The 25171-nt window shown below is 38.2% G+C and overlaps 1 protein-coding gene and 1 pseudogene across 1 annotated transcript in view; one reads left to right on the top strand and one right to left on the bottom strand.

Annotated features, from left to right (window-relative positions):
- Positions 1 to 25171, top strand: part of ANK3 (ankyrin 3) — a 713837-nt gene that overhangs the window by 24022 nt on the left and 664644 nt on the right. The gene's annotated exons all lie outside the window — the stretch shown is intronic.
- Positions 19643 to 20397, bottom strand: LOC111521942 (annotated as a pseudogene).

Genomic DNA, 25171 nt, shown 5'->3' with positions numbered 1-25171 from the left:
ATATCCACTAAGTTCAAGTTTCCAATTGTCTTATAAATATCATACTATTTTTTGATTGTTTGTTTGAATTAGGATCCTAACAAAGTCCATACATTTTGATTAGTTGATATATCTCCTGAGTCTTCTTTAATCTGTGGGTTTCTGCTTTTCTGGAGTTTATATTTTGGGCAATTTATTTGTCAATAAAACTAAGTCCTTTGTTGATTGCATCCCTGTGGTGTCATTAAATATGTTCTTTTATTCCCTATGTTTCCTGTAAACTGGTAGTTGGATTTAGCAGCTCTATCAGATTCAAGCTTGGATACTTTTTTGTAAGACTTCTTTTTAGATTGTGGTATATTCTTCCATGTGAAGGCAAAATAATGACTTGCCTGGTTGTCTCTTTTTGTGATCTTAGCCGCTGTTGGAAAATTCACAGATCCACTAAATTTTTGGAACTACAACATGATGATATTCTGATTATATAATTCATTCTTCTTTTCTAAAACCATAGTTCAGTTTCTTTGTTAGCTGAAATGCTTCTATAAGAGAAGATCTCTTATATCCACTATTTGCTTATCTTTTGGCATAGTTCACATAGAAAGTTTTCAAAATAATGAGTTAGATCCCTAGTCTCCTATCTTACATCTGTGTTTTTTTTATACACCAATAATTACATTTCTCAAGGATCCAAAGAATGATAATACCAGAATATCAAACAATTACTCTTAGGATTTATCCCACAGTATATACTCAACAGTTTCAAAATAACAATACCAGCACTACCACCGATAATATGATTACTGTACAATGTTTTGTATCCGGTTCTTTTTGCTTTTGCATATATCTCACTTAGGATATAATACACAAATTGTTTTTTTTAAAGTCATTTGGCATAGTCCCTCTCTGTATGGGTAGGCCTCCAATTGGCCACATTTTTTTTTTTTTTTTGAGACAGGGTCTTGTCCTATTGCCCAGGCTGGAGTGCAGTGGTGAAATCACAGCTCATTGCAGCCTCACCCTCCTGGGCTCAAGTGATTCTCCTACCTCAGCCTTCCAAGTACCTGAGACTACAGATGTGTGCCACCCCACCTGGCTGATTTCTTTATTTATGTTTTCTTTATTTACTTTTTTTTTTTTTTGTAGATAATGGGGACTCACTATGTTGGCTAGGCTGGCCTTGAACTCCTGGCCTCAAGCAGTCCTCCTGCCTCAGCCTCCCAAAATGCCGGGATTATAGGCATGAGCCACTGCACCTAGCCTGATTTTTGTTTTTAGGAATTTCTGCTCTAAAGTTTTGTTTATAATTATGTAAATTGTATCTTTTCCTTCTATCCTATTTCCTTCTACTTTAGCCATTTTTAAAGCTTATGGTTTAATTTTTTCATAGTTTTTAACATTATAGGCTACTTTTGATACATTTTTATATATAGATATATATACTTGCATCCCCTTTTTTATTTTTATTTTTTTATAGGTAAAAGAAGGCAGATTAATTAGAGAAAGTACAAAGATATGTTGCAAGGGTGCAATGGGCAGCACAGCAGAGAAGGGGCTGTCTGCCATATTCCCCTTTGTTTAGATAAATGTAGCATGCTAAACATACTGCTCCCTGCTTGCTGGTTTTACTTAAGATACCCTGGAGATTAAGTCACAACAGCAATAAATGTTATTGTGTTTAATGTACCATAATTTTATTTAGCTTGTCATTTCTTCATGAGTATTTCGATTATTCCCAGTTTTGTGCTATTATAGTCCTGCCATGAATTGCCTTGTCTTTTCATTTAAAAAATTTTTTTCCCCAGTTTGTATCTTTCATGTTTTTCTCTAGTTTATCTTTGAGATCAATGTCTAAGACTAGATTTTTGAGCCAAAGGGCAAATGAATATTTCACTTCTTCAAATACTGCCAAATTTGCTTTCATTGAACCTGTACTGTTTTACATTCTCAACCACATATGAAAGTGGTTTTTTTTTCTCACAGCCTTGTCCAAAATATGATGTCCAGACATAATTTTTACCAATTTAATGAGTAAAATAATCATATATTGACAGTTTTCCTTTCCACTTCTCTTATGAGAAATGTTAAACCTTTTTTTCATATAAGTAAGAACAATTTTTTTAGTCAACTGTTTATTTCTGTAGATCATTTAAAAATATCTTTTTTCTCTATTGTTCTAGAAATCATTTATGTATGACAAATACTCTTCATTTGTGATGTAAATAATATTTTTACTAGCTTGTCATTTATTTTACTTTGCTTATGATTCTGCTTGCCACATAAATTTTTACTTTTACTATTCAAATTTATCTCTTTATCTTATTGTTTTCAGGTTCTGGATCTTAATTAGAAAAGTTTTCCTCATTCCTTGATTATAGAAGAACTTATTCAGGTTATCTTCTAGTGTTTAGATGGCTTCCATATTTACATTTAAATCTCTGATTCATTTTGAATTTATCTTAGCATATCATATGAGAAATGGGTCTAATTTATATTCTTTCTATTCATTTGCTAAAATGTTACCTCTCTGAAGAGAAAGCCTGTCTTTATCAAATATTAAATTTGCATTTGTAATTAGAAGTAATTCTGGATTTTCTATTTTGCTTGCTTTGTCTGCCTATTATTGTTTCAATACCAGACTGTTTTAATATTAGATACTTTATAATATGTTTTAGTATCTTGTACAGCTGGCCACTTCTGCCTCACCTTCTTTTGCAGGGTTTCCCTGGCTTATTATATGTTTATTTTTCCAAATCAACTTCAGAATTGATGTCTAATTCCAGGGGAAAAATGATATTTTTACAGGGGTTGCTACAAATTAATAAAGACTTTAAAGAATTTCCAGTTTGTATACTTTTCTGTCCTTAAAGTGTGTTTTCTATTACTTTCTTGTTTAAGTTTTAGGCATTTTAAATTATGTGAACACTTTAATTCTTTTTATTTTTATTTTTATTTTTTGCAGTTCTAAGAACATTTTATTATTATTATTATTATTATTATTATTATTATTATTATTATACTTTAAGTTCTAGGGTACATGTGCATAACGTGCAGGTTTGTTACATATGTATACTTGTGCCATGTTGGTGTGCTGCACCCATCAACTCATCATTTACATCAGGTATAACTCCCAATGCAATCCCTCCCCCCTCCCCCCTCCCCATGATAGGCCGGGTGTGTGATGTTCTCCTTCTCGAGTCCAAGTGATCTCAATGTTCAGTTCCCACCTATGAGTGAGAACATGCGGTGTCTGGTTTTCTGTTCTTGTGATAGTTTGCTGAGAATGATGGTTTCCAGCTGCATCCATGGCCCTACAAAGGACACAAACTCATCCTTTTGTATGGCTGCATAGTATTCCATGGTGTATATGTGCCACATTTTCTTAATCCAGTCTGTCACTGATGAACATTTGGGTTGATTCCAAGTCTTTGCTATTGTGAATAGTGCCGCAATAAACATACGTGTGCATGTGTCTTTATAGCAGCATGATTTATAATCCTTTGGGTATATACCCAGTAATGGGATGGCTGGGTCATATGGTACTTCTAGTTCTAGATCCTTGAGGAATCGCCATACTGTTTTCCATAATGGTTGAACTAGTTTACAATCCCACCAACAGTGTAAAAGTGTCCCTATTTCTCCACATCCTCTCCAGCACCTATTGTTTCCTGACTTTTTAATGATCGCCATTCTAACTGGTGTGAGATGGTATCTCATTGTGGTTTTGATTTGCATTTCTCTGATGGCCAGTGATGATGAGCATTTTTTCATGTGTCTGTTGGCTGTATGCATGTCTTCTTTTGAGAAATGTCTGTTCATATCCTTTGCCCACTTTTTGATGGGGTTGTTTGTTTTTTTCTTGTAAATTTGTTTGAGTTCTTTGTAGGTTCTGGATATTAGCCCTTTGTCAGATGAGTAGATTGCAAAAATTTTCTCCCATTCTGTAGGTTGCCTGTTCACTCTGATGGTAGTTTCTTTTGCTGTGCAGAAGCTCTTTAGTTTAATGAGATCCCATTTGTCAATTTTGGCTTTTGCTGCCGTTGCTTTTGGTGTTTTAGACATGAAGTCCTTGCCCATGCCTATGTCCTGACTGGTATTCCCTAGGTTTTCTTTTAGGGTTTTTATGGTATTAGGTCTAACATTTAAGTCTCTAATCCATCTTGAATTAATTTTCGTATAAGGAATAACGAAAGGATCCAGTTTCAGCTTTCTACTTATGGCTAGCCAATTTCCCCAGCACCATTTATTAAATAGGGAATCCTTTCCCCATTTCTTGTTTTTCTCAGGTTTGTCAAAGTTTGAAGTCAGGTAGCGTGATGCCTCCAGCTTTGTGAACACTTTAATTCTTAAGATATCTCATAAAACTTACTGTATTAAGTAGGAAAATTTAGAATTATTGCTTTATAAGTTATATTTATCTGTATTGGAATTATCTAGATCATTGATATCTAGTGTATCTTTTGTAGTTTATTTCAAGTTATTTTTAATGTATGTGTCTTTAGGAAGCAAAAGGCTCTCTACCCTAGCCCACTAAAAGCAAAACCAAAAACAATCAAAAATCTCCAAAGGCTGACTGGGAGAGGAGTGGGTATGGTAAAGAGAGATGATGGTATAGACATGTATGCTGGAGGTGTCTACAGTTAATTACAACATTTATATGAGCTTCTAAGCCAGTGGGATCTTTACATCCCCTAAAAGAATTTTGAAAAACTATTTGCCTCTTTGCACATTTTTCAGGTGACATCTAACATTTTACCATGAATTTAAACAGTTGTAAATGACGTGATTTCCTGTTTATATTAAATGTTATTTTAAAATGATACCATTACATCATTATTTAAAATTTATCCAATGAAATTAAAATAACTTAACAATTTAAGACTTCCGGTCATCATTAAACAATATATGAACTAAGATCTTTAAGAGTCAACTTTTACATTTTCTTCTCTCGTTAAATGTGTTTTTCCTCCCTCTTCCTGTATGGAATTACTTCTTAATTAAATACATTTTTATACTTAATTTTAAAAAATTGATCACCATATTATACTTCTTGGTAATAAACATATATATTAATTTAAAATAATTGTTTAAAATTTTTCTATGACCATAGGCTTTAAGTGCTAAGAATTTTTTTATTGGTTTCAAATTTCTATTATAATTAACAGTATAAAGTTTATATAAGTAGCACAAATGTATTAAAAGATTTGATCATTATTGTATGTTTTTGATAAGTAAAATTTTATTGGAAGTGTATTTCTTAAAGAGATGGGTGAGACTTTTTACATGTCTTCTTTCAATATTATTACTTGAATAAAACAGGGTTCATCAATTCTTTTCCTGTTTGTTTTTATTACTATAATTTTAAGAAGCCTAGATCACATGTATAATAAGTGGTCATAAAATAATTTTTTTGTGTCATTCAATTCTTTGACCTGCTTCCGTATCATATGACAAAAATCACACAACAATCTGTTATCAAAAATCACTTTTAACAATCAGCTAACACCTGAATTTTGCCCTCCTTCTGCTTTGTTCAAAGCAGAGAATTGGAAATCAGCTGACTTGCGAAAGGATTGGCTAATCAGATGTCTGATTTCTTTCTGATTTTACCTTATTAAGTTGACTGCAGTAAAATTTGAATTGTTCCTTTATTTGGAGTCCCAGTGGTTGTTATACCCTGAGGCCAGGCACCCTAGAAAAATTCAGAGTAGGAAAGAGGTTTGCGCTTTTGTGGGTGAATTGGGCAGACAGGAATTATGAGAAGAGGAGAAGAATGTGTGACACTTCCATACATTCTTAACAGACCAGTTTTAGGAAAAACTAGAAATGGAAATTGAGAACCTAGAAATAGGTATACAGAAATACCTAGCTCAGATTTGTCATCCTGAACCTTGTGGGTAACAACTAGTAGCCCCTAGTTTGAAGACCCTCATTTGAGGCAGCCCATGACAGAAAGGCCAATACCTTGGGCTACGTTGGTCTTGTCTAACAACAAGATGTACAGCAGCTGGGGGTCAGCAGAGGCAGAGCTCCTGTGCTCTGTAAAACGTATGTCAGTATTGCTTATGTAGGAACACTGCCCAGTGATTTGATATTGTCTTCACAAGAATGTTTTGTGTAAGATGATACATGGTTGGTCACTCAAAACAAACAACAAAATCCCTTAACACATATTGGATTTTAATTCTGTCCCATAACACCTATTTGGATCTTAAATGATGTGGTTCATATAGCTTTGGTCAGTCTACTTGATGATGGCTTGAATTTAGCTAGTGATGAGGAATAGAGGGCTACTTGGCATATTCCTTACCAGCTATGGCTATCTATTCTTGATAACCGCTCCTACTGGGTTTAAGAGATAGGAATGAACTCTTTTCCTGGTGGAAATGAGTTCGTGGCGCAGGTACATGTGTATAAGCATGCATGTGCTTTGGCAGAAAACTTTTCAGAACCACAGCCTTAAATTATTCATTCTTAAATATTTTAAAAAAACCTCAGCTCAGCTCTTGAGGGAAAGAGGAGAGAAAATGAAGGCCTAGGGTTAGGAATTAAAATGCAGATACTGTATTTGGTATTGCTGTGTTAGAAAAGTAATCTGTTAGTCATGCAAGAGGTTTAATCGACCTTTTATAATAAAAGGTCAAGGATCCAGACCTATATTTTGGCTGGGGAAAAGGTCATCTCACCTTACCTTTTGTGAGCAGCAGGGGCTCCCCTCTGTAGGGCAAAATGTCCTTTAAGAAATTACCTTTGACTTGCCATTAGTTTAAGTAAGTGAAAAGTGGCAAACACTTAGTGGATCTTCTCTGTGTGCCTGGTACGGTTCTAAATGCTTTACATTGGTTCTTTAATCCTCATACTAACCCTCGTGAATGGGTTTCAGAGATACTGATCCTCCCATTCTCAGAGTTGGTAATTTGCCTACAGCACTGAGCAGCCTTTTCTACTCACCTAGAGTACAATTTCAAGTAGTATTTTCTTTTCTTTTCTTTTCTTTTTTTCTTGCAACTTCCATTTAGATTCGGGGGTACATGTTTTTTACCTGGATATACTGCATGATGCTAGGGTTTGGGGTATGAATGATCCTGTCACCCAACTACTAAGCACAGTACCCAGTGTTTTCTCTATGTGTCAAGAAATATAAAAGATGGGGAGACTTGCCATGAAGTGTAGGAGAGCTGATTTTGATCTAACAGATCTGTGGGTAGATGCCATAAATTGACTCTATAGCACTAAAAAGAAAAAAGAAATAAACACACACACACACACACAATTGACTTGTTCAGTGAAGTTATTAATAGAGTTCTTTATGGTGAAGAAAATCTGTATGGGTTTAATCTAGCAGTTAAAAAATAGTGGTCTATGGGCAGATTTAACGTACAGGTTGTGTGATAGTCCAGTATGGTATTTAAATAAAATTAGAATTCGCAATGTCTTTTCATGGGGGCAGAAACACTCAATAACAGCTGCTACTGATGCTGTAGCCCCAAAGCTTCACACATTTACGTTTTCCTGCCTGGATTCTGAAGACTTCTGAGTGTGTAGCTCTTGGTTAAATCACTCAAAGGAGGTGGTAGGTCATATATGGTTGGTAGGCTGTATTAACTATTTTTTGGTTGTTTTTACCAGAGATTTGGGAGACGATGGTGGTGGCAGCAGCCCTGGATTTGTCCAGTAGGCATATTTTAAAAATGCTTAAGCACCAGCTAGTTAGAATCACAACAAAATCCTCATTTCTTTTTTTTGAAAAAAAAAGAGATGTTTGGAAAAAAATTTATTTTATGTTTCATAAAACTATGAAAGTGTTAAGTTTTCTAAAACATAAAAGTATTAAATTTTAAAAAATCATTGCCTGTTATACAAAATTCACTAAATTACATTATTTTCTGTAATTATTAGTAAAAATAAGAACTACTTTGGACTTCCTTATACAGTATTTCAGGTTTTTAAAAGAAATTTGAATTGCGTATTTTGAGAGACAGAGATACTATGAGTCTTACATTGGAGCAATGATTATCTCCTTGGGGGAGGTATTTCTAGAAGAAAAAATCCAACCTGTAAAATCAGTCCACAGTTCAGGTCTGTATAATGCACCTACCTTAATTATTATGATGGGTTATGACTAGTACATATCACACAACTAACTCATTTTCCTTTAAAAACATTCTCTTTAAGTTTTTCTAATATATAAAATTATAGTGGGTATTATAATGAGCATTGGTGAATGTACCAGTCAGCTTTCAAAAATCTTACTCTTTTCTGGCCATAATTGCTCCAGATATTTCTTTTTTAAAATTTAAATTTTAATTAATTTATTTGATTATTATTATACTTTAAGTTCTAGGGTACATGTGCACAACCTGTAGGTTTATTATGTATGTATACATGTGCCATGTTGGTGTGCTGCACCCATTAACTTGTCATTTATATTAGGTATTTATCCTAATGCTATCCCCACCCCCTTCTCCCCACCCCACAACAGGCCCTGGTGTGTGATGTTCCCTGCCCTGTGTCCAAGTGTTCTCATTGTTCAATTCCCACCTATAAATGAGAACATAAGGTGTTTCGTTTTCTGTCCTTGCAATAGTTTGCTCAGGATGATGGTTTCCAGCTTCATCCATCAAAGGACATGAACTCATCCTTTTTTATGGCTGCATAGTATTCCATGGTATATATGTGCCACATTTTCTTAATCCAGTCTATCAATGATGGACATTTGCGTTGGTTCCAAGTCTTTGCTATTGTAAATAGTGCTGCAGTAAGCATACGTGTGCATGTGTCTTTACAGTAGCATTATTTATACTCCTTTGGGTATATATACCCAGCAATGAGATGGCTGGGTCAAATGGTATTTCTAGTTCTAGATCTTTGAGGAATTGCCACACTGTCTTTCACAATGCTTGAACTAGTTTACACTCCCACCAACAGTGTAAAAGTGTTCCTATTTCTCCACATCCTCTTCAGTACCTGTTGTTTCCTGACTTTTTAATGATCACCATTCTAACTGGTGTGAGATGGTATCTTATTGTGGTTTTGATATGGATTTCTCTGATGACCAGTGACGAGGAGCATTTTTTCATGTGTCTATTGGCTGCATAAATGTCTTCTTTTGAGAAGCGTCTGTTCATATGCTTTGCCCCCTTTTTGATGGGGTTGTTTGATTTTTTTCTTGTAAATTGATTTAAGTTCTTTGTAGATTTTGGATATTAGCCCTTTGTCAGATGGGTAGATTGTAAAAATTTTCTCCCATTCTGTAGATTGCCGTTCACTCTGGTGGTAGTTTCTTTTGCCGTGCAGAAGCTCTTTAGTTTAATAGATCCCATTTGTCTATTTTGGCTTTTGTTGCCATTGCTTTTGATGTTTTAGTCATGAAGTCCTTGTGCATGCTTATGTCCTGAATGGTATTACCTAGGTTTACTTCTAGGGTTTTTATGGTTTTAGGTCTAACATTTAAATCTTTAATCCATCTTGAATTAATTTTTATATATGTGTAAGGAAGGGATCCAGTTTCAGCTTTCCACATATGGCTAGGCAGTTTTCCCAGCACCGTTTGTTAAATAGGGAATCCTTTCCCCATTTCTTGTTTTTGTCAGGTTTGTCAAAGGTCAGATGGCTGTAGATGTGTGGTGTTATTTCTGAGGCCTCTGTTCTGTTCCATTTGTCTATACCTCTGTTTTGTTACCAGTACCATGCTGTTTTGGTTACTGTAGCCTTGCAGTGTAGTTTCAAGTCAGGTAGCGTGATGCCTCCAGCTTTGTTCTTTTGGCTTAGGATTGTTGTGGCAATGCAGGCTCTTTTTTGGTTCCATATGAACTTTGAAGTAGTTTTTTCCGATTCTGTGAAGAAAGTCTTTGGTAGCTTGATGGGGATGGCATTGAATCTATAAATTACCTCGGGAAGTATGGCCATTTCCACAATATTGATTCTTCGTATCCATGAGCATGGAATGTTCTTCCATTTGTTTGTGTCCTCTTTTATTTCGTTGAGCAGTGGTTTGTAGTTCTCCTTGAAGAGGTCCTTCACATCCCTTGTAAGTTGGACTCCTATGTATTTTATTCTCTTTGAAGCAATCGTGAATGGGAGTTCACTCATGATTTGGCTCTCTGTTTGTCTGTTCTTGGTGTATAGGAATGCTTGTGATTTTTGCACATTGATTTTGTTTCCTGAGACTTTGCTGAAGTTGCTTATCAGCTTAAGGAGATTTTGAGCTGAGATGATGGGGTTTTCTAAATATACAATCATGTCATCTGCAAACAGGGACAATTTGACTTCCTCTTTTCCTAATCGAATACCCTTTGTTTCTTTCTCTTGCCTGACTGCCCTGGCCAGAACTTCCAACAGTATGTTGAATAGGACTAGTAAGAGAGGGCATCCCTGTCTTGTGCCAGTTGTCAAAGGGAATGCTTCCAGTTTTTGCCCATTCACTATGATATTGGCTGTGGGTTTGTCATAAATAGCTCTTATTATTTTGAGATACATCCCATCAATACCTAGTTTATTGAGAGTTGTTAGCATGAAGGGCTGTTGAATTTTGTCAAAGGCCTTTTCTGCATCTATTGAGATAATCATGTGGTTTTTGTCTGTGGTTCTGTTTATGTGATGGATTATGTTTATTGATTTGCATAGGTTGAACCAGCCTTGCATCCCAGGGATGAAGCCCCCTTGATCATGGTGGATAAGCTTTTTGATGTGCTGCTGGATGCGCTTTGCCAGTATTTTATTGAGGATTTTTGCATCGATGTTCATCAGAGATATTGGTCTAAAATTCTTTTTTATTGTTGTTGTTGTGCCTCTACCTACCAGGCTTCAGTGTCAGGATGATGATGGCCTCATAAAATGAGTTAGCGGGAATTCCCTCTTTTTCTATTGATTGGAATAATTTCAGAAGGAATGGTATCAGCTCCTCTTTGTACCTCTGGTAGAATTCAGCTGTGAATCCGTTTGGTAATGGACTTTTTTTGGTTGGTAGGCTATTAATTATTGCCTCAATTTTGGAGCCTGTTATTGGTGTATTCAGGGATTCAACTTCTTCCTGGTTTAGTCTTGGGAGGGTCTATGTGTCCAGGAATTTATCCATTTCTTCTACATTTTCTAGTTTATTTGCATAGAGGTGTTTATAGTATTCTCTGATGGTACTTTGTATTTCTGTGGGATTGGTGGTGATAATCCCTTTGTCAATTTTTATTGTGTCTATTTGATTCTTTTTTATTCTGTATTAATCTTGCTGGTGGTCTATCAATTTTGTTGATCTTTTCAAAAAACTAGCTCCTGAATTCCTTGATTTTTTTGAAGAGTTTTTTTGTGTCTCTGTCTCCTTCAGTTCTGCTCTGATATTAGTTATTTCTTGCCTTCTGCTAGCTTTTGAATTTGTTTGCTCTTGCTTCTCTAGTTCTTTTAATTGTGATGTTAGGGTGTCGATTTTATATCTTTCCTGCTTTCTCTTGTGGGCATTTAGTGCTATAAATTTCCCTGTACACACTGCTTTAAATGTGTCCCAGAGATTCTGGTATGTTGTGTCTTTGTTCTCATTGGTTTCAAAGAACATCTTTATTTCTGCCTTCATTTCGTTATTTACCCAGTAGTCATTCAGGAGTGGGTTGTTCAGTTGCCACGTAGTTGTGCATTTTGAGTAAGTTTCTTAATCCTGAGTTCTAATTTGATTGCACTGTGGTCCGAGAGACAGTTTGTTGTGATTTCTTGTTTTTTACGTTTGCTGAGGAGTGCTTTACTTCCAACTATGTGGTCAATTTTGGAATAAGTGTGATGTAGTGCTGAGAAGAATGTATATTCTGTTGATTTGGGGTGGAGAGTTCTGTAGATGTCTATTAGGTCTGCTTGGTGCAGAGCTGAGTTCAAGTCCTGGATATTCTTGTTAACCTTCTGTCTCATTGATCTGTCTAATGTTGACAGTGTGGTGTTAAAGTCTCCCATTATTATTGTGTGGGAGTCTAAGTCTCTTTGTAGGTCTCTAAGGACTTGCTTTATGAATCTGGGTGCTCCTGTATTGAGTGCGTATATATTTAGGACAGTTAGCTTTTCTTGTTGAATTGATCCCTTTACCATTATGTAATGGCCTTCTTTGTCTCTTTTGATCTTTGATGGTTTAAAGTCTGTTTTATCAGAGACTAGGATTGCACCCCCTGCATTTTTTTTGTTTTCCATTTGCTTGGTAGATCTTCCTCCATCCCTTTATTTTAAGCCTATATGTGTCTCTGCACATGAGATGGGTCTCCCGAATACAGCACACTGATGCGTCTTGACTCTTTATCTGATTTGCCAGTTTGTGTCTTTTAATTGGGGCATTTAGTCCATTTACATTTAAGGTTGATATTGTTATGTGTGAATTTGATCCTGTCATTATGATGTTAGCTGGTTATTTTGCACGTTAGTTGATGCAGTTTCTTCCTGGCATCGATGATCTTTACAATTTGGCCTGTTTTTGCAGTGGCTGGTACCAGTTATCCTTTCCATGTTTAGTGCTTCCTTCAGGAGCTCTTGTAAGGCAGACCTGGTGGTGACAAAATCTCTCAGCATTTGCTTGTCTGTAAAGGATTTTATTTCTCCTTCACTTATGAAGCTTAGTTTGGCTGGATATGAAATTCTGGGTTGGAAATTTCTTTTCTTTAAGAATGCTGAATATTGGCCCCCACTCTCCACTGGCTTGTAGAGTTTCTGCCAAGAGACCCACTGTTAGTCTGATGGGTTTCCCTTTGTGGGTAACCCAACCTTTCTCTCTGCCTGCCCTTAACATTTTTTCTTGCATTTCAACCTTGGTGAGTCTGACAGTTATGTGTCTTGGGGTTGCTGTTCTTGAGGAGTATCTTTGTGGTGTTCTCTGTATTTCCTGAATTTGAATGTTGGCCTGCCTTGCTCAGTTAGGGAGGTTCTCCTGGATAATATCCTGAAGAGTGTTTTCCAACTTGGTTCCATTCTCCCTGTCACTTTCAGGTACACCAATCAAACGTAGATTTGGTCTTTTCACATAGTCCCATATTTCTTGGTGGCTTTGTTTCTTTCTTTTTACTCTTTTTTCTCTAAACTTCTCACTTCATTTCATTCATCTGATCTTCATTCACTGATACCCATTCTTCTACTTGATCGAAGCAGCTACTGAAGCTTGTGCATATGTCACATAGTTCTCATGCCATGTTTTTCAGCTCCATCAGGTCATTTGAGGACTTCTCTATGCTGTTTATTCTAGTTAGCCATTTGTCTAATCTTTTTTCAAGGTTTTTAGCTTCCTTGTGATGGGTTTGAACACCCTTCTTTAGCTTGGAGAAGTTTGTTATTACTGACCTTCTGAAGCCTACTTCTGTTAACTCATCAAAATCATTCTCCATCCAACTTTGTTCCATTGCTGGCAAACAACTGCAATCATTTGGAGGAGAAGAGGTACTCTGGTTTTTAGAATTTTCAGCTTTTTTTCTCTGGTTTCTCCCCATTTTTGTGGTTTTATCTACCTTTGGTCTTTGATGATGGTGAACTACAGATGGGCTTTTGGTGTGGATATCCTTTTTGTTGATGTTGATGGTATTCGTTTCTGTTTGTTAGTTTTCCTTCTAACAGGCCCCTCAGCTGCACGTTTGTTGGAGTTTGCTGGAGGTCCGCCCCAGACCTGTTTGCCTGGGTATCACCAGAGGAGACTGCAGAACAGCAAATATTGCTGCCTGATCCTTCCTCTGGATGCTTTGTCTCAGAGGGGCACCCAGCTGTATGAGATGTCTGTCAGCCCCTATTGTGAAGTATCTCCCAGTTAGGCTACACGGGGGTCAGGGACCCACTTGAGGAGGCAGTCTGTCCGTTCTTAGAGCTCAAACTCCATGCTGGGATAACCACTGCTCTCTTCAGAGCTGTGAGACAGGGATGTTTAAGTCTACAGAAGTTTCTGCTGCCTTTTGTTCAGCTACGTCCTGCCCCCAGAGGTGCAGTCTACAGAGGCAGGTAGGCCTCATTGAGCTGCAGTGAGCTCCAGCCAGTTCCAGCTTCCCAGCCACTTTGTTTACCTAGTCAAGGCTCAGCAATGGCGGACACCCCGCCCCTAGCCTGGCTGCTGCCTCAGAGTTTGATCTTGGACTGCTGCACTAGCAGTGAGCAAAGCTCCATGGGTGTGGGACCTGCTAAGCCAGGCACAGGATATAATCTCCTGGTGTGCCATTTGCTAAGACTGTTGGAAAAACACAGTATTAGGGCAGGAGTGTCCCGATTTTTCAGGAACCATCTGTCACGGCTTCCCTTGGCTAGGAAAGGGAAATCCCCCGACCCCTTGCACTTCCTGGGTGAGGTGATGCCCTACCCTACTTCAGCTCACCCTATGTAGGCTGCACCCACTGTCCAACCAGTCCCAATGAGATGAACCAGGTACTTCAGTTGGAAATGCAGAAATCACCCATCTTCTGCCTTGGTCACGCTGGGACCTGTAGACCGGAGCTGTTCCCATTCGTCCATCTTGGAATGATCTTCAGATATTTCTTAAGAAATAAATTATTTAAATACTATTTATCCTAGTTTTTGCTGCTTTCTAATCTGATTTCTTTCTCGTTACATGCCCAGGATACTACCTTAAAGTTAATATTTGCTATTCTCAAGCATGTTTGTATACTACAATGGCATGTTTGCATCCATAAAGAATGTGGAGTATTGTTTTGTATTTAATATGTTTCAAACATCATATAACTGTGTTTATACTGTACATAAAATGTTGTGCCCTTTTTCCCCTCAATATAATTTTGAGGTTTATGTATATAAATCTAAAAATCCATATAAATGTAAATTACAAAATGAATGGCTGTAGTTCAATTTTTTTTTTGGAGATGGAGACTTGCTCTGTCACCCAGGCTGGAGTGCAATGGTGGCATGATCTTGGCTCACTGCAACTTCCATCTCCCTGGTTCAAGCAATTCACCTGCCTCAGCCTCCCTAGTAGCTTAGATTACAGGCACCCGACACCACGACTGGCTAATTTTTGTAGTTTTAGTAGAGTCGGGGTTTTGCCATGTTAGCCAGACTGGTCTCAAACTCCTGACCTCAAGTGATCTGCCCACCTCAGCCTCTCAAAGTGCTGGGATTATAGGCCTGAGTCACCATGCCCAGCCAGTTCATTCATTTTTAACTGCTGTAAGTGATTTCATTTGAAAAATACACCTTTATTTATTTGTTTGTTTATTTATTTATTTTTGAGACAGGGTCACACACGGTTGCTCAGGTTGCACTGCAGTGGCAAGACCACAGCCCACTGCAGCCTCAACCTCCCAGGCTCAAGTGATCCACCTACCTCAACCTCCCAAGTAGCTGGGACTATAGGCATGTGCCACCACATCTGGCTAATTTTTTATTTTTTGTAGAGTTACAGTCTCGCTCTGTTTCCAGGGCTGGTCTCAAACTCCTTGGCTCAAGCACTCCTCCTGCCTTGGCCTCCCAAAGCACTAAGATTATAGGTGTGACCCACCATTCCTAGCTAAATATACCTCTATGTAGGCATCCATTCTCTGTTGACAAACATTTTATTTGTTTCCATCCCATTACATTAGAAACAAAGTCAGCATTACATAGTGGCTAAAATAGGGATACTGAAAATATTTTCTAGGTTCAAATACTAATTTTATCTTTTTTTATGAGACAGAGTCTCGCTCTGTCACCCAGGCTGGAGTGCCATGGCACGATCTCAGCTCACTGCAACATCCGCCTCCCGGTTTCAAGTGATTCTCCTGCCTCAGCCTCCCGAGTAGCTGGGACTACAGGTGCATGCCACCACACCTGGCTAACATTTTGTATTTTTAGTAGAGACGGGGTTTCAACGTGTTAGTCGGGATGGTCTTGATCTCCTGACCTCGTGATCCACCTGCCTCGGCCTCCTAAAGTGCTGGGATTACGGGTGTGAGCCACTGTGCCCAGCCTGATTTTATATCTTAATAGCTGCCTTGCCTTGGGCAAGTGATATAATCCCTCTTGCTTTACTTTCCTCATTTATATTATGGTATATTCACAAAGTAGAATATTATATAGCAGCTGACAGAAATACAATCTAGCTATATCAATTTTAAAACTTTTTATTATGGTAAGAACACTTAGCATGATACCTATCCTTAACAATTTTTTAAGTGTACAGTAAGAGTATTGACTATAAGTACAATGTATGGCAGATCTAACTTATTCATTTTATGTAACTGAAATTTTATGTTAATTAAATAGTAATTCTGGGTCAGGCATGATGGCGCATGCCTGTAATCCCAGCACTTTGGGAGGCCAAGGCGGGTGGATCACTTGAGGCCAGGAGTTTGAGACCAGCCTGGCCAAAATGGCAAAACCCTGTCTCTACTAAAATACAAAAAATTAGCAGACGTGGTGGCATGTGCTTGCAATCTCAGCTACTGGGAAGGCTGAGGCATAAGAATCACTTGAACCTGGAAGGCAGAGGTTGCAGTGAGTTGAGACCGCACCACTGCACTCAAGCCTGGGTGAGGAGAGGTCTAAAAAAAAAAAAAAAAGTAGTAATTGTTCATTTTCCTCTGCTCCTAACCCCTAGGAACCACCATTTCACTCTTTGATTCTATGAATTTCACTATTTTAGGTGCCTCATGTAAGTGGAATCATGAAATGTTTGTCTCTCTGTGACTGGGTTATTTCACTTAGCATAATATCCTCCAGGCCCATTCATGTTGTTGCATATTGCAGAACTTCCTTTTTTAAAGGCTGAATGGTATTCCATTCTATGTATATACCACATTGTCTTTATTTGTGAATGGACATTTAGGTTATATAACCACATCTTTGCTATTATGAATAGTGTTGCAGTGAACATGGAACAGATAATATTAGTATCTCTTCAAGATCCTGATTTCAGTTCTTTTGGATAAATACCCAGAAATGTGATTACTGGTTCATATGGTAGTTCTATTTTTAATTTTTTGAGGAACCTCCTTAACTGTTTTCCGTAGCTGCTGTGCTATTTTATATTGTGACCAATAGTGTGCAAGGGCATCAGTTTCTCCACATCCTCACCAATGCTTGTTGTGCATGTGAGTGCTTGTTAATGCAAGTGAGCTGATATTGTGGTTTTGATTTCAATTTTCCTAATGATTAGTGATGTTGAGGGTTTTTTTTGTATGCCTGTTGACCATCTGTATGTCTTCTTTGGAGAAATGCTTGTTCAAGCCCTCAGCCCATTGTAAAATTAGGTTCCTAGGTTTTTGTTTGTTTGTTTTTTGCTATTGAGTTGTAAGAGCTTCTTATATATTTTGGAGATTAAATCCCTTATCAGATATGGTTTCCAAATATTTTCATTTTCTAGGTTGCAGTATAAATATTAATAAACTATTGAGGGGGAATGGACTGCGATATATATAGTCATGTGTTGCTTAATGACAGGGATATGTTCTGAAGAATGTGTCATTAGGAGATTTCATCCTTGTGTAAACATTATAAAGTGAGTTTACACAAACCTAGATGATAGAGTCAACTACACACCTAGACTATAGCCTATAGCTCCTAGGCTATAAGTGTACAGCATGTTACTGTACTGAATACTGTAGGCAAATATAACACAATGGATGTATTTGTGCATCTAAACATAGAAATGATACAGTAAAAATATCATATTTATAATCTCGTGGGACCATGATCATATATGTGGTCAATCATTCACTGAAACATTGTTATACTTTATACTATTTTGAAGGGTGCATGATTGTATATGGGTAGATGTGGGTTATTGTGAAGATCCTAGCATTCCTATTGGATACTAAGTTTATGGGTGCTTGTTACATCTGTAACATAATTAACAAAGTAATAAGTTCATGTGGTTCAAAAATGGACCTATGAAGAGACTATATGATGAACAAGGGATAACGATTAATTTAATATTGTGTACATGAGGCCTAAGATTACACCAAAATTAAAAGTAAAAAGATAATAATACCTATACTTGTTAGGAGGATTAAATGAGTTAATATTTATAAAAAACTTTTAATAGTGCCTGGCACATAGAAAATACTATACAAGTATTTGTTATGTAAAATATATGTACATCATTACCTTTACAAGATATTGCCAGGTTGTTCTGCAAAATATTAGTACTAATGAATTTTATAGCTTCCTCCCACTCCAAATGCCACAAGCATGGGTAAGAGATGACATTTCTTTATATTCTTTTACCACTGAAATAATGAGATTTAAATACATCTAAAATTTTGTCAGTTTTTGGTTGTGAAATGAATCTCATTGTGACTTTAATTTGCTACATTTTCCTAATTTAAAATGAGATTGAACAACTTTTAATATATTCAATGTTATTTTGATTTCCTCTTTTATAAAATGCCTAATTATAGTCTTCACTCATTTTCTTTCCTGTAAGGCTCTTTGTGTTTTACCTATTGTCTTAAATAGTAAGGTTTGTAAACACTCTTGATGTCTAATAGTGCACCTCCATGCACACTTATTTAAAATTACCTTAGCTATTCTTGGCCTTCTAAAAAATTTGATACCAGTTTGTCAATTTGCATAAAAAATACGATTTTGACTCTAATTGGAATTGAGTTTATAGATCAATTTTGGGGAGAACTGACCCATAAAAAATGTTTTATTACGAACATTTTAAAAATATTTATAACTAGGATTGCTCTATTATTTTGTTCTGTATTTTTTGTTATTCTATTTATATGTTTATATATTACTTCCCATTCTTTTGTGTTTGGAGCAGATGCACTTAATTGGTGAGTTTGTCATCTTCATTAAAAGTCCTCTGTTCTTTACATTTTCTTATTCGCAGATCTTGCTAGCATTCACAGTTCCAACTATCACCTTGTGGAAATGAATCCTCAGTCTCTTTCATAGCTTGTCTAGTCCTGCTCTTAATTCCCAAGGTCATCATTCTAGGTTCCTGTTTTCCATTCCCATTTTTCAATTACAAATATTATCCATTCTGAAGTGTATTGCCAATATTTTTTAGATTAGCTGACGTTTTGCCAGCCTTCTCTTTACAAGTGTAGGTTATTTCTATCTAGTAAACATGTTGTAAATCTTCAGCAAAGGCTAACAATTTGACTATACTTTAAGGCTTTGTAGAATAATGTTGGTACGGTTACAAGGTCTTTCTTTTATCAAGGTAAATAAAAGCATTTGGACATCAAATATTGTTGGCCATCTTGTCTTTTACATGGGTTTTTGAAAGGGTGTTTGGCCATTATGCATTATGAACAGAGTAGATGTTCTGCCTGAAAAGCACTCTTCCTGATTTTCTGCATTAAGGAAAAACATAAACAATATATTTAAGACTGTAGTTTGCATGACCATTCCTCAAGATGCTAGAACTTCCTTTGAGTTATTTTGAAGGCAGCTGGGGCCTAAGTGGATGGAGCAACTGCATTTCTCCATTAGGGCTTTGAACAGTCTTGCCAAGGAGAATCTAAATGATTTAAAACACACTCTCAGTCCACAACTTTAGTGAGCATTTTCTAATAATTGAGGAGGGGCATTCAAAACCATGTCCACATTTATTTTTTCACTCTTTAAAGTTTTGTTTCACTAACTTCGGGTCAAATTTCTACACCTGTGTTCTGGTCAATTTCCTATCCTTGCTTGGCTTCCCCAAATGCTAGTACCAAAAGATTTGTGGGGCAGGGAGAAGAGACCATTTTAAGAAGCACTGCATTTACTCATCCTCCACAAGTCAACAAAGTTGGGCATCTGATTGTTCAACAAAACAAAGCTTTAATAGCATCCAGGAGGGCAGACAGGCAAACCACGCTGTAGACACTCTTCTATTTGTCAAAATCAGACCAGAGAAGACCTCCTCCACACAGATATAATAGGTATTGATATTCATCTTTTCTTTTTCTGTTGCTACATTTAATCTTTTAATGATCATATCATGTAGTTTCTCAAGTCCTTCCTTTAGGCCATCTCCTGTGATTGCACAGGTAGGCTGCAAATGCCAAGGAGCTGATGAGCTCAGTTCACCCATTGCTAACAATTTCTTAATTTCTGAAGGAGATAATGAGTTCCTCAAGTCTTGTTTATTAGCAACTATCAGTACAGGGACTCCTTGATTTTCTGATATCTTAGTTATTTTGTGAAGTTCAGTTTTGGCTTCTTCCATCCTTTCGATATCAACAGAGACCACAATAAATACAACGCCATCTTTGCAATCTGGTATATGACTTCCACAGTGGCATGTGTGGAATTTCTCCTGACATCTACGTCCCAGAAGTGAAAAGTGACTGTTTTAGAATTTCCCAAGGTTACCTTAATTTTCTCAGTGTTAAATGCTTTGGTAGGTACAGTATTTACAAACTCATTGAACTGCAGCCTGTATAAGACAGTTGTCTTTCCAGCACAGTCCAAACCCGGCATAACAATCTGGAAGGACTGAAATGAAGGCAGGCTGGACAGGATAGAAGTCTGGTCTGATAGTCAGTTCCCCATTTCCAGCTGCAAATAAATGTCCAAATTGAAACACTTTCCTCTTCTTGCTTTAGAATTTCTCTTCGTAGGTAATCCAGCTATAAGACTGACTAACCATCCTTCCCTCCCCTTCACTCATTGTATCTCTCAACCCTTGGGGAGGTGCGCTGATACCTGTTCGCTGGCACCAGGGAGGCGTGGGCGGTGGCGGAGGCCTGAGCGCCAGGTGGGCGCGGCACGCCAGACTGCCCTAAGGGTGATCATCTGGCAGCTCCATGCGACAGACCCCGCCCCCTGTCCGCACGCCCCTAATCACTACTAAGGATTATCATAGATGTCAAACTGCTTCTCCTTCCCTTCCAAGAGAATTATTCATTTTTTCTTTATTTAATGTTAATACTTTTCTTGCTTCATCCATGATTGCCCACCTATTTTGACCCCGTATAATCATTTGATATAATTCTTTTGGTTCACATTGACTAAACAAACACATAAACAAAAATTAAAGGCACATAGCTTAAAAGTATTCTTAGAGAATGATGGTATTTCCATGAGTTTTAAAGAGTAAGTTTATCTGAAGTAAACCTACCTTTCTTCCTTCCTTCTATCTGTCCTCTATCCACCTGTCTGTCCTTCAATCCTCCTGTTCTTCCTACATGCCTACCTTTCTTAATTAAAAGAAATGCATCTATGTGGTTGTCATGTATGGACAGGAACATTGACATGGGGATTGAAGACCTGGATGTAGTTCTGGTTTGGCAACTTAAATTCTCTGAAACTCAATGTTAATTTGGAAAACAAGGCTGATGCTTGTTTTCTGAAGAAAGGAAACTGAAGAAAGGAGAGTAAGAGAGTTTAGAAAAATATAAAAGGAGGGCAATCAGGTGGATTTTACTATCTCTAAATTTTGAGCAAACTGACTTTTAGAATGGATATGGAAGAAGACAAACCTTGTTTCTAAAAGGAAACCCACTTGTGAAGTATCTTCAAAGTGAAATTCATAATCATGTTTCTAGTTCGGCTTCCTTTTTGGGGATAACGACAAAGTACTACACCCTGTGTTAGAGAGTGATAGGGCTGCAGTCAATCCCCCATTAATTATGAAGTTTGGTAGCATGGATTTGACTTATTTTACTATTCTATTTCTTCCAAAAAGCCCCATGCTTGCTCAGAGTTGATAACTGTACCAGATATTGTGGGATAGTTTCAGCACTTACTGAACAATTTCTAAAGGCCAGAGATCATCAGTTGTCACTTACGTTATGTTAATAACCTTACTAAACAGATGTTGTGATAACAGTTTAACTGATGTGTAGGCAGAAACTTTGTCAAACCATGAGTTTTCTCTGCTCTCAGACCCCCACAGCAGTCATCAACACAGAATACTTCTGTGACCAAAGATGTGGGGGTTCTTCCTCGTACACCAAGCCTGGACACCAGCTGGTGTCCTTCAATTCAGTTCTGACACTGTCTACCTGGAGATGGTGTCAGGTCCCGTAGGTTGAGGGTTTAGTCCCACAAGACCACCCCTTTCTTCCCCCATGGTTGAAAGTCAGGGCCTCTGGAACTTCTAAGCAACTGGCTTCAAGTTGGGATTCCCATGAACCCTTCTCTGGGTTCAATTAATTTGCTAGAGCAGCTCACAGGACTCAGGGAAACATTTACCTGTGTTTACTGGTTTATTATAAAGGACATTACGAAAGATACAGATGGAAACATGCATAGGGCCAGGTATGGGACACAGAGCTTCCATGCCCTCCCCTGGCACACCACCCTCCAGGAACCTCCATGTGTCTAGCTGTCTGGAAACTCTCTCAATACGGTTCTCTTGGGTTTCCATGGAAGCTTCAGTACATCAACATTCCTTCCCTCAGAGTATGGGGTAGGACCCTAACCCGGAAGGGTCTTAAGACCCTCAGTCAGAAAGGCAGGGAAGAGTGGAGTCCTTCCTTGGGGCAGTGGAAAGGAGGGCAGGAGAAGGTAAGAGGCCTGCACCTGATGCCTAACACACCCAATATTATAAAAAAAGACTGTAACAAGGGCAATGGGAGTCAGGAGCCAGGAACTGGGCCAAAATCCAGTATCTATCATAACATCACACTGATATATATAAAAAAAAGAGGCTTGGAGAAGTTGTTCCTTGTTTTAAATCAGCAGGTATCAAGTGGCAGAATCAGGATTAGAGCCCAGGGTGTCCGATTTGGTGTTGCATGTGCCTTCCACTGGAAAACAGCATAGATTGGTGTTAGTAATGTGGCTTCTAGAATCTGGCTGTGTGACTTTGACCTTGGACAGGTTATTTAAGCTGTCTAAGCCTCCATTTTCTCATTTAGAACATGGGAGTGCTAATAATTATTTTGGTTTTTTTAGAGACAGAGTCTTGCTCTGTCATGCAGGCTGGATTGCAGAGGCATGATCATAGCTGGCTGCAGTCTTGAACTTCTGGGCTCAAGCAATCCTCTTGCCTCAGCCTCCTAAGTAGCTAAGACTACAGGTACCATCACGCCCAGCTAATTTTTCATTTTTTGTAGAGATGGAGTCTTGCTATATTGTCCAGGCTGGTCTTGAACTCCTGGCCTCAGGCGATTCTCCTGCCCTGGTGTCCAAACACTCTGGGATTACAGGTGTGAGCCACTGTGTCCAGCTGATAGTTATTTTTTAGGGGCATTTTCTAGATCCTTGTCATTTCTCTGTCTTTCTCCCATCATCATTATCAAGGTCTTAATATATATATACTCAATCCCATGGTAACCTACTTCCATGTCCAAGTCGGAGCCAGTCTGCCCTGCACTGGAGACATACTAGTGTACAAGACAGTTCTTGTCTCTGCCTTTGTGGAATTTACAGTTTACTGGGGATACCTGTACTATGGTGGTGTAAGCAATGAATGTAGCCACATAGGATACTATTGGAAGGCATAATGGGGGCACCCGAGACTGGTGGGGCTGGATAGGAAGGGAAGGCTGCTTGGAACTGTACATTGAGAATGAAGGGTGATTCAGATTTAGCCAGGTGAAGAGGAGGGAGAAGAGTGTTCCAGAAACAATGATGTTTGCAAAATCTAGGAGATACAAGAGATCATGATGTTCTCCAAAAACTGAAAGTTCAACCTGTGCCCATGTGGGAGGTGGTAAGAATTGAGATGGAAACATTAGCAAGGGCACCTGAGGAGATGCCTTGCTAGTCATGTTAATGGTTTTGGACTTGGACCTGAGGGCAGTGGGAAACCACTGAAGGAATTTAAGGACTTTGCCACATGATAAGATTTGTACTCTGATTATTGTCTGAAAAGTAGGTGGGAGGAGATAAAGATTTGGAAACAAGATGATGAGAGCCCTAACTTCAACAGAATACTAGAAATGGGGAGATGCGAATATCTTCAAGAAATACTTAGGAAGTAGAACCGTCAGGACTTGGACTTGGAAAGTAGAGGAGAGGGAGATGTTGAACATAACGTTCAGGTTTTCACTTGGTTAACTTTCCCCTGAGTCAGAGAGTGCCAAGTGAAGAGGAAAAATATTATTATTTCCTTCCTAGATAAAGCACTTCATGTGTACCAGGCACTGTTCTAAGTGATTTATAGATACTATCTTGTTAACTGTTCACAGTGACCTTATGAGATAGTTACTAGTATTTTTTCCTATTTTATAGTTGAAGAAACTGAGGCATGCAGAGATTAACAACCTCCCCACGTAGCCAGAAATTGGTAGAGCCAGAAGTCAAACCAGGCAGACTCGTCCAAGACCCGGGTTCTTAACCACTGCACCCTGCTGTCTTATCAACAGGGAAGATAAATTCAGTTTCGGTCATGCTGAGTTTGAGGCACCATCAAGACATGTAAATGGAGTCACACTGTGGTTTGGCATTTAAAAACAAAATTTAAGCCAGAGACATGGATTTGAGAAAATTTACCTGTACGTAGTAATTGACCTGTGTGAGGAAGAGGAGGTAGAGTGAATAGAGGAGGAGGCCTGTTGGGAACACCCATTTAGAACCATTCCCAGGAGACTGAGGTTAGGCAAGACTAGAGAGGTAGGAAGAAAACCAGGAGAGCATGGACTAGATATTCAGTGACATCTTCATGGAGGTAACTGGTTTTGAAAGGAGGCCTCTCCAGTCCCCATTGCCCCTCCCTCTGTGACTCAGAACCACTGGGCTATGCTGGCACTCACTGCATTGTCCCTGGCCTCAAGGCATGCCCGTTACTGTGATGTGAGCAGCAGCGAATCTGTATGGGTCTGCAGCAGCTCGATTCTTGTCTCCTCAGAGGAAGGAATTCAACTGAGGGGCTTAAAGCAGAGAGACCAAGGCAAATTTCATATTTTTTTAAATCGATTTTTTTCCTATTTTTCTTTCTTTTCTTCCTTTCCTTTCCTTTCCTTCTTTTTTTTTTTTTTTCCTGAGACAGAGCCTTGCTATGTCTCCCAGGCTGGAGTTCAGTTGCATGCTCTAGGCTCACTGAAACCTCTACCTCCTGGGTTTAAGCGATTCTTGTGCCCCCACCTCCTGAGTAGCTGGGACTATAGGTGCTCTCCACCACGCCTGGCTAGTTTTTGTATTTTTAGCAGACAGAGGTTTCACCATGTTGACCAGGCTGGTCTTGAACTCCTGACCTCAAGTGATCCGCCCACCTCAGTCTCCCAAAGTGCTGGGATTACATGCATGAGCCACCATGCTGGGCCCCAAGGGTAATTTTAGAGCAAGAGTGAAAGCTTATTTAAAAGTTTTGGAGCAGGAACGAAAGGAAGTAAAGTACACTTGGAAGAGGGCCAAGTGGACTACTTGAGAGATTCAA

Source organism: Piliocolobus tephrosceles, chromosome 9, assembly GCF_002776525.5.
Source record: "Piliocolobus tephrosceles isolate RC106 chromosome 9, ASM277652v3, whole genome shotgun sequence".
In the NCBI taxonomy this organism is placed as follows: Eukaryota; Metazoa; Chordata; class Mammalia; order Primates; family Cercopithecidae; genus Piliocolobus; species Piliocolobus tephrosceles.
Note: the sequence above shows the minus strand (reverse complement) of the source record. Positions and strands in the feature narration are given on the sequence as shown.